The following is a 19,402-nucleotide window of genomic DNA, read 5'->3' as shown; positions in this document are numbered from 1 at the left end:
TGTGCTAAATAAATGATTGTTATTTATTTATTTATTTAAATGATTGTTATTTGAAAGTACTATGTCTTAGATTATTATCCAGAAAAAGCCAGTTGACAACACTACTTCACAAGGTTATAGTGAAGATTAAATGAGTTAATATGCATAAAATGCTTAAAACATTCTCTACTACAGAGTATTATTTATTTATTTATTTATTTGGCTCCATGCCCAATGTAGAGCCTAAAGGAGGGCTTGAACTCATGACCCTCAGATCAAGACCTCAGCTGAGATCAAGAGTTAGACACTTACCTGACTGAGACATCCAGGCACTCCCACAGTAAGCATTATTTAAGTGCTAGTTATTACTATTCTTTGCTTCTCTCATCACCATATTTGACTTTTGACTCTCATCACCATTAGTTAGGTTTTTTTTTGTTACTAATTTCTTTCCTCTTAAGTCCATCCTCTACAATTTCCTCTTGAGTGCTTTCCTAAAACACAAGTTCAGTCATATCCATTTTCTCTCTAAAACTGAACTGAAGCTTTAATATTTATATTTATTTCCAAAATTCTCTGTTTAGTTATTTAAAGCCTGTCAAATTTTATCTTTTTATATGTTACCTTGATTCGTTTATGTTTTTATCAATGTCTATTATGCTATGTTGGTTACTAGTAAAATAACTAAAGTAAGGCAGAAAATATATATATATTTTACATCATAAAGATAACTACTTTGTAGTTGAGTCAGTGTGGTGTTTTTGGTCAATTTGGCTAATACTGGATGGAAAATTGGAATGTAACAATAATCCCAATATTTATCACATTAAAATAAGATTTGCTTTATCACACCTTTTCCGTAAACTAATCTGCCATAAGATGCTATCTGCAAACTGCTCATGTTAGATTTATTTGCACAATAAATATAACATCTAGTTCATCAGTACAATCAGGTAATGAAATGTTCTATCTCAGGAGTTTCCGGATACAGCTACCCTTTTTGATGCCAGATTGTTGCATAAGATAAAAGCTGGAGAGTTTTTTTAAAAATATGAATATACCAATGCCTTCCAAAACTACTGAATAGAATTTATATTGATACAACTAAGGAATCTGTGTGATTCGAGAGAACTTTTGGCTCATAGAGCTCTGTTATAACTAAGGAAAATCTTTAGTTATTTTGGACTTAATTGAAAACTCTTTAGGGCACAAGAAGCTTACAGAATTTATGAGACTGGAATATATATGAAAATTAATTCTCTTTCAGGCTGGAGAATTTGTATGTTGATTATTTTTGTATTTTACTAACTGTAGATCTGATGATCAATTAATTAATAATAGTATTTGTTAGAAGTATAGAAAAAGCACAATGTTTTCCATAGTGAATTTTGTTTTGATTGAACTAAGCAGAATTTTGAATATGGTTCCTGATTATTTTTTTCATTTGGATTCCTTTTAGAAATTCATACTTGATAAAATTAGAAAGTGTTCTTCAACCATTATAAAATTATTTGAAACCTAGAGCCTTATTTTGTTTTATCTTACTAAAGGTCAATCTAGTTTTGCTTTCTTAACTTAGATGTTAAAAATACCTGTGAACTCTTTGTATAACTGAAATCCTTATTTCCAAAGCTTTCCAATATTTTATATGAACATGATTTCTTTTATTTTGAGATCAAAATGGTAAAGAGATTACAGGCTAACTTCAGATGTGTAGTAAGTCACCAAGTTATACAACATAATGTTGTTAGATATAGGTTCAAAACTGAATCTAATATACAGCAGCCAAATAATAATCTTTTGCTACAAAGAGTCTCTGCCTATTAAGATAAACCAACATGCCGAAAACATGCATAGGTGATTACAGAGGAGGCCTCTAGATCCTGTATAACCCAAGGATAAAAGTTTGACTCTAACTCAGTTCTTCCACATTTTAAATGGAGATATTAACAGTGCCCAACAGTGGGACCAATTTGCTGGTGGAAGAGGATCCTGAACTCACCGACAAACCCTACAGCTACAAAACCATTTCCCTCTAAAAAAGATCTGAAAATTAGATGAAATGCCCTACACAACAAAGGCTAAAAGGGCCCCATTGTGATGGATAGGAGAGACAGAGACATAGTCTCACAAAAAAATCCCAACCCCATGCAACAATACACAATAGAGAGGAATTTCACCAACAGGTACCTCTTGTGGTAGAGTGAAAGGTTAGTACACCACATCAGGATCCTGGCCCCAGGTATCTGCACAAAAAAGACAAGGTGCCAGATTGTCATTGGAAAATCAATGGGGTTGATGGCCAGGGGTCCCAAAGTGCTATAGGAAACTGAGATTTTCCTTTTGGAAGATTCATGTGTCATCTTACCCCCAAATCCAGAAAAAAACAGCACTTTGAAAAGTACCTGGATTATATGTGAAGGAGATTCATTCGCTGATTTGGGAGCATTGACTAAAGAGATGGTGGACAGTTGGAGATATTCCCTGGAGATAGAGTCACTGGTGGATGCCATTGTTGCATTCTTCACATAGTTTGCTAACACAAGTGAGCAAGCTTAGACACAGAACTTTCCACTCCTTTGTTGGGATGGGCAAAGGTGAGCAGCGGTGGCACTTACTGAGACCATTGAGCATGGGTGGTTGCAGTACTTCTCTGCTCCCTGGCTTGGTTGGAAAGTACAAATGGTCATGGGATTCTTCTACTCCCTAGCTAAGTCTGTGAGCCTGGGTGGTTGCCAAATTTCCTGGGCCCCTGGCTGGGACAAATGCAAGCAGTCATAGCATTCTTCTATTTCCAGCCTAAAGCTGGCACACACACACACACACATAAGGCATTCTCCCACTGAATTGCTAAAGCCCATGGGCATGTACAGAAAAGACATTTTCCTGATGGCCTTTTGAAGCAGGTGAACATGCTCCAGCTGCCTTGCTAAAGCCAGTGAGAGTACACAATCCACAAGGGGACACCTCTTGATTGCTTGGCTCTGGTGGCCAAGAAGGCGGGCATTCTGGAGCTCTACAGGGCTAAAGAAATTAGAAAGACAGCTCTTGGCAAGGTACCCCTCTCGGGGCACTGCAGAAACATCAGACTGAAACACAACCCAAGTTTTCCTACGAAAAAGATAAGCCTGGAGCTTAAGCCTGAGGAGCAGGCTTCAGGTTTCCCACATATCTAAAAGCTAGGGAGGTGCTCCCAGAAAATGAGCCAGGAGACACCAGCTTTGTGCCTTCTTTGACCTCAGGACAGCTTGATGACGCTTATTAGAAAAGAGCTCCAATTTTTGCAACTGTTCTCCAGGGGATACCTTCAGATCTTCTGTTATCTAGAGGACAGCAGGGATTATGATTGTGGACCACAGGACTAAATATATTTACATACTTTAAATGCTGCTGTCTGAGGATCTGGCTTCCAATCATTCTGAATCTAGGTGCTAAATAAGAATCTTCCTTTTGGATCACTGACAGGTCTTGATACTTCCTCGACAATGGGGGCATGTTAAGAATAAATCAGGCAATTTAGACAATCACAAAGGTCTGAGAGGCGACCAAAAGCTTGGACAAGGTGAAATGAGGATTATCACCCACACAAGACCACTCTTTCAAGACTAAGAGAGGTAACTGTTTTGCCTAATACATAGAAGCAAACATGATTCTAGCAAAATGAGAAAACAGAAATATGTAGCAAATGAAAGAACAAGACAAAACATCAGAAAAAGATCTTAATAATATGGAGATAAGAAATCTACCTGGTAAAGAATTCAAAGCAATAGTCATAAAGATGTTCAATAAACTCAGGAGAATAGATGAACACAGTGAGAATTTCAACAAATGGAAATATAAAAAGTAACAAGCAGAGGTCATAGAGATGAAAATACAATAACTGAACTGAAAAGTACCATAGACAGGTTCAGCAACGGACTGAGTAAAGTAGAAGTATGGATCAGCAAGCTGGAATATAAACCAATAAATTTATCTAGACAGAACAACAGAAAGGAAAAAAAGATTAAAAATGAAGGTCACGGGCAGCCCGGGTGGCTCAGTGGTTGAGCGCTGCCTTCAGCCCAGGGCCTGATCCTGGAGACCCGGGATCGAGTCCCACATCAGGCTCCCTGCATGGAGCCTGCTTCTCCCTCTGCCTGTGTCTCCACCTTTCTCTGTGTGTCTCTCATGAATAAATAAATAAAATCTTTTAAAAAAAGCATATTTTCTGACCACAATGATATGAAACTAGAAATTAATAACAAGAAGAAAACTGGAAAACTACAAATACATGGAAATAAGCAACATATTACTGAAAACCTATGGGTTCATAGAAAAAAATCAAAGAAGAAGGAAATATGACATACCAGAATCTATTGGATGCAGCAAAAGTTGTTCTGAAAGGGGAATTCATAGCAATATAAGCCTACATCAAGAACAAAAGAATTCTCAAATAAATAACTTAAATTTAACCTATTGGAACTAAAAAGAGAAAAACAAAGCCTAAAGTTAGTAGAAAAAATGAAAATTATAAACATTAGAGCAGATATAAATGAAATATAGACTACAAAGATAATAGAGAAGATCAATAAAACTAAGAGCTGGTTTTGGGCACCTGGGTGGCTCAGGTCTTGATCCCAGGATCCTGGGATCAAGTCCTGCATCAGGCTTCCTGTGGGGAGCCTGCTTCTCCCTCTGCCTATGTCTCTACCTCTTACTTTGAGTTTCCTATAAATAAATAGACAAATAAATAAATCCTAAAAAAAAAACCTCCAAAAAACAATCAATCAAAAAAAAAAAAAAAACAAACAAAAACAAAAAACAAAAAAAACCCCAAAGAGCTGGTTCTTCCGAAGATAAACAAAGTTGACCAACTTTTAATTATACTGACCAAGAAAAAAAAAAAAAACAGAGAAATCAAATAAATAAAATCAGAAATGAAAGAATAGTAGTGAGAGATAATGTCACAGAAATACACAAGGTCATAAAAGACTACTATTAACAATTATAAGCCAATAAATTGGAGAACCTAGAAGAAATGGATAAGTTTCTAGAGATTTACAATCTTCAAAGACAGTAAAGACCAATTACTGATAATGAGTTTGAATCAGTAATCAAAAATCTCACAACAAACAAAAGTCCAAGACCAGATAGCCTCACCGGTGAATTCTACCAAACATTAAAAGAAGCTTTAATATCTAGCCTTCTCAAACTCTTTCAAAAACTGAGAAGAAGGGAAAGCTTCCAAACAAATTTTATAAGGCCAGAATTGGCTTGATACCAAGACCAGACATAGACATCACACACACACAAAACTTACAGGCCAAGATCCTCGATGAATATAGATACAAAAATTCTCAACAAGGGTGCCTGGATGGCTCCTCTGTTAAGTGTCTGTCTTCGGCTCAGGATGATTCCAGAGTCCCCAGATTGAATCCCACATCTGGCTCCCTGATAGAGGTGGGCAGGGGTAGGGGGTCTGTTTCTCCCTCTGCCCCTCTCCCCATGCTTTTTTTTTCCCTCTCTCAAATAATAAATAAAATCTTAAAAATATATCCTCAACAAAATATTAGCAAACCAAATTCAACAATACACGGAAAGGATTAAGTGGGATTTATTCCAGGGATGCAGGGCGATTCAACATCTGAAAATCAATTAACGTGATACACCAAGTTAACACAATAAAATATAAAAATCATATCATTTCAATAGATGCAGAAAAAGCATTTGACAAAATTCAATATCCATTTTTGATAAAAACTCTCCATAAAGTGGGTATAAAAGGAATACCCCTCAACATATTAGAAGCCATTTACAACAAGCCCACTGCTGCATCATACTTAATGATGACAAGCTGGAAGTCTTTCCTCCAAGATAAGGAATAAGACAAGGATGCCACTTTTGCCACTTTTATTCAACATAGTATTGGAAGTCCTTGCCAGAGGGATTATGCAAGAAAAAGAAATAAAAGGCATCTGGATTGGAAAGGAAGAAGTAAAACTGTCACTATTTGCAGATGACATGATATTATATATTGAAAACTCTAAAGGCTCTTAAAAAACTGTTAGAACTTATAAATGAATTCAGTAAAGTTGCATGATACAAAATCACTATACAGAAATCTGTTGCTTCTCTTTACACTAATAACTATTGGAAAATGAAATAAAGTAAACAATTCCATTTATAAATGATAAAGAATAAAATACCTAGAAATAAATTTAACCAAGGAGGTGAAAGACCTATGTATTGGAAACTATAAGACATTAATAAAAGATACTGAAGTAGCCAAATAAATGAAAAGATAATCTGTGTTCATGAATTGGAAGAATCAGTATTGTTAAAATGCCTATACTACCCAAAATAATCTGCAGATTTAATGCAATCTCTGTCAAAGTTCTAATGACATTTTTCACATAACTAGAACAAATAACTCTAAAACTTGTATGGAACTACAAAAGACCTTGAATAGCCAAAACTATCTTGAGAAAGAAAAACAAAGCCAGAGGTATCACGCTCCCTGATATCAAACAATACTGCAAAGCCATAGTAATCAAAATAAAATGGTATTGGCATAAAAACAGACACATAGACCAATGGAACAGAATGGAAAGCCCAGAAATAAATCCATGGATATGTGTTCAATTAATTTACTACAAAGGAGGCAAGAATCTACAATGTGAAAAGGATAATCTCTTCAATAAATGGTTTTGGGAAAACTAGATAGCCACATGCAAAAGAATGAAAGTGGACCACCATCTAATGCAAAAATTAACAGGTATTTGTGAGCATGTGGAGAAAAGGTAACTCTTGTTTTTGGGAATGGAAATAGGTGTAGCTCCAATAGAGAACAGAATTTAAACATTAAAAAAAATGTCAAAATTTCAAAAAAGAGAACTATAATATGATCCAGCAATTCCAATTCTGGATACTTATCCAAAGAAAATGAAAATGTTAATTTGAAAAGATTTATGTACTCCTATGTTCATTGCAGTACTATTTATAATATCCAAGATATGGAAACAACCAAAGTATCCATTGATGGATGAATGTGTATATGTGTGTATATATATATGTATATATATATATATATAAATAAATATACAAATGTGTATTTATATATAGTGTATATATATAATGTATATAAATGTGTATATATAGTATATGAATATAAGTATATATATGTGTGTGTGTATATATATATATACATACACACTCACATACACACAATAATAATACCATTTAGCCACAAAAAGAATGAATTTTTCCCTACTGGTACAACACAGATGGATATTGAGAGTATTATACTAAGTGAAATAAGTTAGGCAAAGAAAAACAAATAGCACTTATATGTTGAATCTAAAAAGCAAAACACATCTTGATAAAAACCCTCAGATAAAACATACCTCAACATCATGAAAGCCATATATGAAGGACTTATAGCTAATATCATCCTCAATGATTGATTAAAACCAAAAAAAACAACTGAGAACTTTTCCCCTAAAGTCAGGAACAAGACAGGGATGTCCACTCTCACCATTACTATTTAGTACTGGAAGTCTTAACATTACCAACCAGACAGCAAAAAGAAATAAAAAGCATCCAAATCAGCAAGGAAGAAGTATAGTTTCCTATTTGCAGATGACATGATGTTCTATATAGAAAACTTGAAATATTCCACCAAAAAAATTGCTAGAACTGATACATTAATTCAGTAAAATCACAGGATATAAAATCAATGTACAGAAATCTTGTATTTCTATACAACAATAATGAATCAGCAGAAAGAGAGATCAAGGAATTCATTCCATTTACAACTGTACCAAAAATAATAAGATACCCTGGAATAAACCTACCCAAAGAGGTAAAAGATCTATACTCTGAAAACTATAGAACACTTATGAAAGAAATTGGATAAGACACAAAGAAATGGAAATCCATTTCATATTCATGGATTGGAAGAACAAATATTGTTAAATGTCTATACTACCCCAAACAGTCTATACATTCAATTCAATCCCAATCAATATAACACCAGAGTTTTTCACAGAACTAGAACAAACAATCCTAAAATTTGAACCACTTCCTTACACCATACACAAAAATAAATTCAAAATGGATAAAAGACCTAAATGTAAGAAGGGAAACTGTCAAAATCCTAGAGAAGAAAACAAGGTGCAATCTCTTTGACCTTGGCCTCAGTAATTTCTTATCAGAAATGTCTCTAGAGGCAAGAGAAACAAAAGCAAAAATGAATTATTGGGACTTCATGAGGATAAAAAGCTTCTGCACAGTGAAGGAAACCATCAACAGAAATGCAAGGCAACCTACAGAATGGGAGAAGATATTTGCAAATGACATATTAGATAAAAGGCTACTATCCAAAATCTATAACGAACTTATCCAACTCAGAAGATAAACACTCAGAAGATAAATAATCCAGTCAAGAAATGGACAGAAGACATGAACAGACATTTCTCCAAAGAAGTTACACACATACACATGACTAACAGACACATGAAAAAATGCTCATCACTCATCATCAGGGAAATGCAGATCAAAACCATAATGAGAAACCACCTCACACCAGTCAGAAGGGCTAAAATTAACAAGTCAGGAAATGATAGATGTTGGTGAGGATGTGGAGAAAGGGGAGCCCTCTTACTCTGTTGATGGGGATGCAAGCTGGGGCAGCTACTCTGGGAAATGGTACAGAGATTCCTCAAAAAGTTAAAAATAGCACTACCCTACAACCCAGCAATTGCACTACTGGATATTTATTCAGAGGACACAAAAATAGAGACTTAAAAGGGCACATGCACCCAAATGTTTATAGCAGCAATGACCACAATAGCCAAATTATGGGAAAAGCTCGAATGTCCATCAACTGAAGGATAGATAAAGAAGTGGTACAATGAAATATTACTCAGCCATCAAAAAGAATGGAACCTTGTTATTTGCAATGATGTGGATATAACTAGAGAGTATAATGCTTGGCAAAATAAGTCAGTCCGAGAAAGACAAACACCATTTGATTTTACTCATGTGGAATTTAAGAAGAAGATGGGTGATTGAGTGATGGGCATTAAAGAGGGCACTTGCTGTAATGAGCACTGGGTGCTACATGCAACTGATGAACCACTAAATTCTACTTGTGGAACCCATACTACACTATATGTTAATTAACTTGAATTTAAAGTTTAAAAAAATGCAAAACTATATGCCCTAGATCTCCCCTATTAGGAACAACAGTTGATTTGCTTTAGCTTAGTTCTCTCTGTTACTATAATAACTGTGGAATTCCCTCAGCAAGCATCTGCTTATCTACCATTTTTCTTTCATTGAATAATTTTAAGACATGCACAGGAAATATTTTAGTTCAAGATCAGAATTCCTATTTCCATAAAGTATATATATATATATATATATATATATATATAAAATTGGGCTTGAGACTCTTAGAAGGAGACAATTATGCATATTCGCTCTCTTATATTAAAGTATCAAGATATAAAATAAAGATGAGAGGAAAGCAATGTATATGGCCTCTCCCTTTTGTAGAGGTAGCATTTTAAAGTCCACAAAGCCCTTACCTACACATCATCATGATGAACCTAAGAATAATGTGTAAGAGGCATATATGTCAAACTGTGACAGAGAGCTTAATTCTACATTAAGTGCAAGAGAAGTAGGTGGTGTTGAATATTGCTTATTCAAGCTCATGATTTCTTGGAGATTTCTGGTCCTCATTGGAGAAGACAATGGTAATTAAAAAAAAAAAGTCTTGGGTACAGTGGTCTGTGGGAGTAGTAATCTGAGAATTTGTGCCTTGACTATTTTTCTTTCTTTGGATATATAAAGTAGCAGAGCATGACTCCATGTGGGTTGGTTCCACTTTGTGTTTTGGCTTTTGTATTCCAAAATGGAATAGTTTTCCTTGGCAGACTCAGCAGTAGAGTGAGTCTAAAGTAGGTGGAGTGCGTGTATTTTTTCTTTTTTTTAAAAGGAGAGTGGGGATTTGCACAGTGACCCAGATGTGTGCTCTCTGAACTCCACTGTCTGTGTTCAAATATGCAATGTGAAGCAAGCAGGATTTAAAGAGACCCTTCGGATACCTTGGGGTTATTTCTTGCATAGTGTTTTGGCAGCATGCTCTTCTAGCTGAATTAGATTTATTGCTGAAGCACTAAATCTTCATTATATGTGACAACCTTACTCCCCTGCCGTCCTGGTCCCTTTCCATTCACAGTCTTTTTTTTTTTTTTTTTTTTTTTAATTCCAACATCTTTTTCTTCCCCTTCCCTAGCCCCAAGATTCCAAAATATTCTACATTCCAGTCTATCTGAGAGTTAAAATTGCATTAAATTTGTGAATGTGTCATTCACAGATGTCAGAAAGCAGAAAGAACGGTAAAGGTTAAAGATGTCTCATCCAATCCATCAGTATTTAGCCAGGAGTGCACTGGAGCTTTTAAAAGTGATCTATACTCTGGATGCCTGACATAACTCTATCAACGGGAAGCGGTCACCAGCACTCTGGCGAGGTGTAGTTACAGGTGAATATTGAAAAAGAATACCACCTCAGGTGTGTGGTCCCGAAGCTGTCACTGTTCTATCCAGCGTTATGGGCCAGGGTAATGAGTCAGTACACATGTTCAATGGTCTTAATCTCCTTTTGAACTATTCTGGAATGGTTAATAACTTAAGAAAGACTACACCAGATGCACTTTAGAATAATTGGATGAATTTAGAAATATCAAGAAGGCTAATGTTTACAAATCTTACCCGTATAGGTAATTCCCTCAGGCGCAAACTGCTTATCTATTACCTGGCTTGTTTAAAAGTTGGGATATTGTTATATATTATTTGTCTGCCTACCACAATGACAGTAGATTTGAGGAATATCAATCATTATATATGAAGTTAGCAAATATACCCAGGGGTACCTCATGTAGGTACTCTGTTCATTCGCTCAGCCACTTATTCATCTAATAAATATTGAATACCTAATATTGACTGTCAATATACCTAAATATCGAATGCCTAATATGTGCCAAGCACTGTGAGATGTGTAATTGTGAACGAGACCAACAAAATGTGCTCCTCTCAGTGAGCATACGTTAAAAGGTAAGATTCAGAGAAGTAAGCAGGCAACTGTCGATGCTGAAGAGGAATAGTATGTAAGGTACAGTAAGTAGTACAAAGGGCTTTTATCTGAGACTCTTGTGGGGCATGGGGGAGAGGAGTAGGGAAGAGGCGGGTGAAGGACTGAAATCTGAATGATCAGTAGTTAGCCGTTTGAAATAAGTGGTGTCTGAGTCGAGGCACATAAAAAGGATTCAAGGTGAGAAAGGAAATGACTTATAGGAAGTGAAGGAAGCCCTGTTAGTCTGGAGCACTCAGAGTAAGGAGAGGAGAGCAAGAATGGAGGCCCCCAAAGGAAATAAGATGCATGTATATGTGCACTTGGCCAGGAACTTCCGTTGCACATCTACAGTTCACAGGCTGCATTTGTGGAGCTTCCTGATTCCTACAGAAGTGCACTTGCCCTGCCCAGCATGCTTTAAAACATCAGATGCTGCTTTCAGCTGCCGTTGGGTCCGGCTTCTATGTACATGCAAGTGACAGAAATAGGGAGACCAAGAGACAAGCAGTAAGTACCTGTTTTCGCAGCCCATTGGAAATCTGCATCTCTTTCTTTGCACTCAAGGAAGGGTCAATGCCATTGCCACAGCAATGAAAAGATATTTGCATATATATATTTTGTTTTTTTATTTTTTATTTTTGGGTGAAAAGATATTTATAAAAGCAGGTACACGAGAGGCACATAAATGATAAAGTAAACGAACAAACAAAAAAAAGCAAAGCTATCCTGGAAAAAGGTAAAATAGAATGTAGCCTAAATCTAAAATAGTTGTGAAATTATTATTATTATTATTTTGAAATTATTATTTTTAATAGAATTTAGCCTAAACCTAAAATAGCTATGAAATTATGATTTAAAAAAATTAAATAGATGAAATCATTCCTTAAGAAGAAGCATGTCCTCATGCTCTAAACTTCTTTGGAGAGTTCTGTGGTTCCTGTCAGGAGAAGTAATCCAGGCAGGTGGCCGCACTTGGATTAATCCGTGCTGCTGGGGAGGGAATATTATTTATTCATGATGCCGAAACATGACTTTTCATTCTTCTGTGGGCTAAGTTCACTGTAAATGAATTTAATAGTGGATGTGGTGACAAGGACTCCTCCAAATCACTCAAGATCACCTTCCGCTGAAGTCTGCTTCCCTTCCCTGATGTCAGTCTCGGGGAGGTGTAGGCATTTGGCCCACTGTCCTTGAGATCACCTGGTTTGTTGGGGCCTTGGAGTCCAGTCTTAACCCCAGAAGCTCAACACAGCTGAATTTTAGAAGGCTGGTGCACTTTCCCAAGAACACATGTCAACAAGCTTTCCAGGTGTGAAGCATATACACATTGCAATATGTACCTCAGACCTTTAACTGGCATACCTTTCTGCTAAATTCTTCTTCGTGGTCGGTGGTTTGTTGAAGCCTTTCTTGGTGTGCTCTTTCATAAACAAGGACAGTCATCACTTTAAATGTGGCTAAGATACAAATATGATAAACACATTTTTAAAAAAAAGCCTCCACATTTTTCCCAAGCATGTTTTCAGTGTAGACATAGTGAATCTTACCTGCAGTCATTTCTTACCTGCCAAAGACTTAACTTCTTTTTGCAAAACACACTAGGTAAAATGCCCACGAATCTACAAAAGAAAGTAAAGAGCACATTCAACTTCATACAGTTTATAAGGTACGCTGAGTGGTGCATTTTTTCTTTATAATTTCTTCCAGTTCTTTAAAAAGTATTTGAAATGTCGCCTTTGTCATGAACTCTTCTCTGAATTTTGTAAGTCGGATTTGATATTGATTTTTTTTTTTTTTGCAATCCCTTACTACTGTCCTAAACCTCTCCTCATATTTTATCTTGTACTTACTTGTGAACTCTAATCTGTTAACCTCAAAGGTAATTAGAGTTACAGACTCTGCATTATCCATCCTACATTGCATCGGTGGGGGCCCCTTCTATAGCATACCCCAGAGGAAATAGCATGATACACGGGGAAAAAAGGAAAGGGAGTGCTTTGGAGTCAGATGCACCACGGCCCTATTTCCCTGTTTGCAGGTCCTGAGCTTAATGACTATAGGAAATATACTTAACCTCTCTCTTCCTCCGTTTTCTCAGTAAAATAAGAACATTAACACAGACTGTGCAAGTCTGCTGGGAGGATGCAAAAAGAGAGCACAACCAAGCGCACTTAGGAGGCGGTAAATAATTGTTACCTTCTTTCTACCCTTGAGTAGAATTTCAATTTTTTTTTTTAAGATTTATTTATTCATGATAGTCACACAGAGAGAGACAGAGAGGCAGAGACACAGGCAGAGGGAGAAGCAGGCTCCATGCACTGGGAGCCCGACGTGGGATTCGATCCCGGGTCTCCAGGATCGCGCCCTGGGCCAAAGGCAGGCACCAAACCGCTGCGCCACCCAGGGATCCTGAATTTCAATTTTTAATTCACTAGAAGTATCTTGTGTTTTCCAAGGTATGTTTTTCTGGTACACATATTAATTTAGAGATACAATGACTTTTCCAGGGGGTGCCTAAGTGGTTCAGTGGTTGAGCATCTGCCTTGGGCTCAGGTTGTGCCCCGGGGTCCTGGGATCGAGTCCTGCGTCGGGATCCCTGCATGGAGCCTGCTTCTCCCTCTGCCTGTGTCTCTGCCTCTCTCTCTGGGTCTCTCATGAATAAATAAATATTTTTTTTAAATAGCTTTTCCTGTTATTATAGCCGATTAGTTTAATTTGCCTCTAAAAGCTACAATATTACTCTTATGTAAGAGAAACCTTGCCTTGCATTTAATGTCCTGTGAGGTGTGCTTTAAAGATACTTATAACCTATTTCTTTCTGCCTGTGGCCATCCCCTGTGTCATGCAATGGAGTGTTGTTAGAAACAGTGAGAAGTTAATGAATCAACAACAGCCCAGTGGGCTTTTATTTACAGTAACATTGCAGAGATGATTTATGCCCATGAGGTTCCTAGGTGACAAGGGAACTGAGATTGTAAATTAATGTCGATTTAGATTGTTGCACAGGAGGTGCGGTGGCCTTTGTTTTCTATTTTGAGGCACAACAAAGGACAGAGGGATGACGTACTAGCCCAGACACTAACTAAGCTCGCATTACATTTCACACTCTGGCCCATCTTCTCATTTCTTTATTGTGTGAGGAACATTTGCTATTTTATTTTCACGTCGTGATACATGTAGCCACCTCCTCCAGCCTCATGACCAATTCTAAATGACTGAGGACCTCCCACCCCCATTTATTTCCAGGTCCAGAGCCACCTGCTGCCATTGCACAACAGACACAATAATGTGTTCGCATCATGGTGATCATCAGGTGTCCCTGTCAGTTGTACTTAAAAGTCACCAGAAGCATTTATGCAGATTACACACACAGTCAGGGTGACCTCTGGATGAGCAAATGTCAAAATCGTTGCAGAAGGCCACTAATCTAATAAAATTCAATGGGATTACAGAATTTTTGTGTTTCTGAACTTGTTTTTTATATGAAGATTTCCAAGTCAGATTCACTTGCAGTGTCAAGGTTAAGGTTTTGACTTTTCATTTTGTTGTTTTGGGTGATTATTTGAGAAATGTTAAAAAAAATAGAGACAGAGCTGGTATTTCTAAAAGTACATTTTAAAATACTTTACCTTTTAAAGAATTTTACCATAAGAAAATATTGTCTTAACATTGTAGAGAAACTTAATAACATCTCTAAAGTATTCCAGTTAGTACAATTTGGACCCAGAACAAGAAGCCAGGTCTTTTGGGTCTTATTTGTGTGCTCTTTCTATTGTAGAATAGCTCCTCTGGCCATTTGTGATATGAGCAATGTAAAATTTTTTATTTGACGGGGAAATTTATAAATGGATACATGTACATAAATATGTATATATTCTGTGTGCACATATCTGTCTATGTAAATATCTATTTTTCTCTACCCTCTACCACAATACATGTTAAGTAGTGTTTGCAATGTACCCAACAACATACCAGAGCCAAAGAAAATACAACTAATAAAATATTGGGAAGTTTAAAATACATTAGAAAAGAGAAAACAGAATGTAAAGTATGATGACCCAGCTAAGAATGGACATAAAAGTCATTATTAACAAATGCAAATGCACTAAACTCGCCTATTATGAAAAAAAGCATCCTCAAATTGGATCACAAAACGAAACCAGCAAAACCAAGAGATTTATTTAACACAGTGTGACTCAGAAAGATCGAAAATTAAATGATAGGAAAGAACATACCAAACAAATGAAAATAAAATTCAAGGACACATCATTATATAAGACAGGGTTGAAATTGGCACACGAACACTAAATGAAACTTAGAAGAGTCCCTAATGATGACAGAGTGCGCTCTGCAGTGAAAATATGACATCTGTGAATATCTATTTGCCAAAAACATAGCACTGATGTTCTTAAAGCAAAAACAAACTCAAACACATATGAAAATACACAGACAGCCTCGATACCTTATTCATTTCTGTTAGTCCTTGAAGCATTTATTAAAGAAAGATTTTTAAGGGTTCTGAAGCCCTAAATAAAAAAAACAAAAACAAAAACAAAGGATAAGGTAATGCTGCCATGAAACACTCTGTATTACCTTGGAAACAAATGATACGCCGTTATTACAGTGACCATTCACAGGATTTAATTATATAAAGGACATGAAAAATATCTCAGTATATCCAAAATAGGAGAAATAACACAGGCAACATTCTCTGATCACAATGTAATACAAGTAATAACTACGTTGGGAGGTGACAAAAGCTTTCACTTACAAATTACACTTACAAATTAAGAACAAAAACTTTTTTTAAAAAGATGTTATTTATTTATTTGAGAGAGCATGCATCTCGAGAGTGAGAGTGAGCAGGAGAGAGAGAAAGAGAGAGAGAGAGTGCCTAGGAGCACACCATGGGTATATATACTGTATATACTGTCTATTTGTAAAACCTGAGACCCAGCTGAAACATTAGTAGCATTCACTTATCATATGATAAACAATTAAAATATATAGTAGAAAAAAGGTCCCATGACTCCACTTAAAACAGCAATGAGAGAGAAAATAATTAGGAATAAAATTAACAAGAAACATGTGAGATGTGTGTGTTTAGACAGAGTAAACCTCATGGGTGGGGGTTAGAGAGCATGAAAGGGGTGGGGAGGGAGGAGGGGAGAGCATCTTCGGGGGGACAAAGGGAGTAGAGAGCTGAGATGTGGCTGGATCCCAGGACTCTGGCATCATGACCTGAGCCAAACACAGACACTTAACTGACTGAGCTACCCAGACAACCCAACAAAAACCTTTTTTAAATGAGAGAAAAATCAAAACCAAAATAAAAAAAAAAATACCTGGAAAATGACATAGAAGCAGTTATATAGCTAAACTTTGGAAAATTCTCTGCCTTTATACTAAAAAGAAATAATAATAAAAAAATGAAGTATCTCAAGGAGATAGAAAGGAACAATAAACATCAATAATATTGTAATAACATGGTATGGTGACACATGGTAACTACGCTCGTCATGGTGAGCATTGTGTAATGTAGAGAATTGTCGAATCGATATGCCGTGCCCCTAAAACTAACCAGCAACGTATGTCAGGTACACTTCAAGAATAACAATTAAAAATAGCATCTGAAACAGCAGCAGCCACAGTGACAGAAATGGCCAGTCAGTCCCAGGGTAGCCAGGAGCTCCTGAAGTGAGAAGTGGGCAGGGAGAAGGTGGCAGATGCCAGAAGGAGGAGAGCCCAGCATCCGAAGCAGGCCTGGGAGAGGCACAGACAGGGGTGGAGCAGGAGCAGGACTTCCAGGGCAAGCAGTTGGGGAGACTTTATGATCTCTGAAAAGAAAATGAAGACCTTGTTTAGCCTCTTTACTGTGGTTCCAGGAAGATGTTGCATTTCTTAGCCTCTCTTTTTATCTCTAAACTGGTCTTTTCCTTTACTAGGTTTTCCCCTTTTCTGGTTTCCCCAAAGACCCATCAGGTCCTTCCTGCTTCCTGAAGTGATGCTGTGTTCCCTTGTATGCATGGCCTTCCTTTTTGCATCCTCAACATCTTGCCCTTTATAATAATAGAAAAGGGTCAATAAAACTAAACAAAACAAAACAAAACAAAAAACTATGGGCAAATAAAAATTAAAAACAACAAAATAATTTTTTTTTGAGAGTGAGAGAAAGAGAGCACGTGAGTGAAAAGAGGGAGAGAGAGAATCTTAAGCAGGCTCCATGCTCAGCGGGGGCTCTATCTCATGACCCTGAGCCATGATCCGAGCAGAAATCAAGAGTCACAGGCTTAACTAAGTCACCCGGATGCCTCAGCAACAAAATAATTCTCAGAAAAGTAGAAGGATCATAAGTACTAAGAGAAGAGCAAAAATTAATAAATTAGAAAGTGGAAAAATATAGGACTACTAAATAAATCCAAGAATGAGTTATTTAAAAATTGGGTAAACAGATAATTGTATCAAGGAGAAATAAGAGGAGAAAGCACAAATACACAAATAAGAATTGAGAAAGAGGAAATAACAACAGATTGGAAAAGTCTAGAAGGACTACATGATGTTACTTAACTTTATTCAAGTAACTTTGCAAATCTTGATAAAAATAGGAGATTTTTCTAGGAAAAGATATATTTGCAAAGCAACCCTTCCCCAAAGGTAAATAGTTCAATTGTCATAAAAGATAGGAAAGAATTTATATTATTTAACTACCCTCTCCATTCTAAAGCATTAGGCCAAGATTATTTCTTAGTGTATGGAGCAGAAAACTAAACTTTATTGGAGTGCTCTAGAGCATAGAAAAAGAAACTAAATTTCTAAATTGTTTAATCAACTTAGCATAACTTTTATAACCAAATCTGACAGCAAATAGCACTAAAAATGAATTAAAAATTACTGAATATAAATTAAATAAATTCTACCATAGAAAGGGAAAAAATCTTAATACAATGGAGAAATGCTAAAAGAAATACTAAACTCTCAAGCATTTCCAGTTATGTTGGGACAAGACAAATACGGCGTCATACCTATTATTTAAGATCGTGCTAGAAGTACTAGTTAACTTATTAAATAAAAGAATAGGAATACAAGTGTTAAGGTCAGAGTAAAATGATAATTATTATAGAAGATTTGATAGCACTGTATATACTGTCTATTTGTAAAACGTGAGACCCAGCTGAAACATTAGTAGCATTCACTTATCATATGATAAACAATTAAAATATATAGTAGAAAAAAGGCCCCATGACTCCACCTAAAACAGCAATGAGAGAGAAAATAATTAGGAATAAAATTAACAAGAAACATGTGAGATGTGTGTGTTTAGACAGAGTAAACCTCATGTTTTGGGAAAATGAAGAAAAAAAAAAAGAAACAAACCCCGACATGATTATCGGTGCGGGAAATAGGTCTGGAAGTGTCCTAAAAAACCTTATAAAAGTCACTGGCTCTGGGAAGAGGTGGCCAAATGTTGACATCATTTTGTCTTTTTGAGTCATTTACCATGTTCGCATATTACCTATACAATTAATACATGAATTTTATTTTTCTTTTATGCAAGTCATATGATCCTGCACAGTTACTAAATTTTAACCACAACTTGGTTTAAGCTTCCCTTACATCAAAGCAAACAGATAGTTAAGAAGGTAGTAATTGAACAAATAACCGACAAAATCATGATCATTTTACATGATTTATATGAGTCAAAAGGAAAGACATACCAGTTTCTTAAGGAAAGAAAAGCTTACCCTGGTTTATGTTTGAAAGAAACTACGCATTCATTTTTTCAGAGTCATAATCAATGTCCCCTACACACTCCTGTGCTTAGACCAGGTAAGAGTGTGGCAAAGAGTGTACCCTTGTCACCAAAGTCTATCTTACTTTTGCACAATACAGGATCATCAACAGGAAGATGCAGCCTCGCCAGGAGCCACATATCCCAGCGCTCCCTGCAACAAAGTAGGACCGTTCATTTAATTCCTACCAATGGAAAGGGAGCGTAAGATTCTGAGTGCTATTTTCTGGCTAAGGGTTTTAACCAGGTTCTCCCTCAGCTCCTATGGTTGGATGCAGATGATGATGAAGAACTAGGGCATGACCGAGCCACAGAACATTCACAAATCATTGCATGGATGAAAATTGTGCACCCACCAGAAGCACCCACTGTGGACTGTTATGTGGATGAGAAATAAATTTCTGCTGTGTTTGAGACACTTACAGATGTTTGGGTCTGTGTGTTACAGTAGAGTAGCCTACCCTAGTCAAAGAGGTTTCCATTTTGTTTTTCTCAGCAAGGCTCAGTGCAGGT

The 19,402-nt window shown here is 36.4% G+C and overlaps 1 long non-coding RNA gene across 5 annotated transcripts in view; it reads left to right on the top strand.

The window, feature by feature from the left end:
• The window catches only part of LOC144316522 (uncharacterized), a 179,274-nt gene that overhangs the window by 142,985 nt on the left and 16,887 nt on the right, over positions 1–19,402 (top strand). For 2 of the 5 annotated variants that reach the window (XR_013382491.1, XR_013382493.1), the window contains exon 16: positions 10,343–10,510. The exons of 1 other annotated variant lie outside the window; for it this stretch is intronic. This is a non-coding gene — a long non-coding RNA (uncharacterized LOC144316522). Of the gene's footprint in view, positions 1–10,342; positions 10,511–11,451; positions 11,608–14,346; positions 14,542–18,990; positions 19,291–19,402 lie in introns of those variants that run through there. 2 more of the 5 variants (XR_013382492.1, XR_013382530.1) reach the window with 2 other exon arrangements.

This window comes from Canis aureus, chromosome 1 (genome assembly GCF_053574225.1).
Source record: "Canis aureus isolate CA01 chromosome 1, VMU_Caureus_v.1.0, whole genome shotgun sequence".
Lineage (NCBI taxonomy): Eukaryota > Metazoa > Chordata > Mammalia > Carnivora > Canidae > Canis > Canis aureus.
This window is presented reverse-complemented; position numbering and strand designations above follow the sequence as displayed.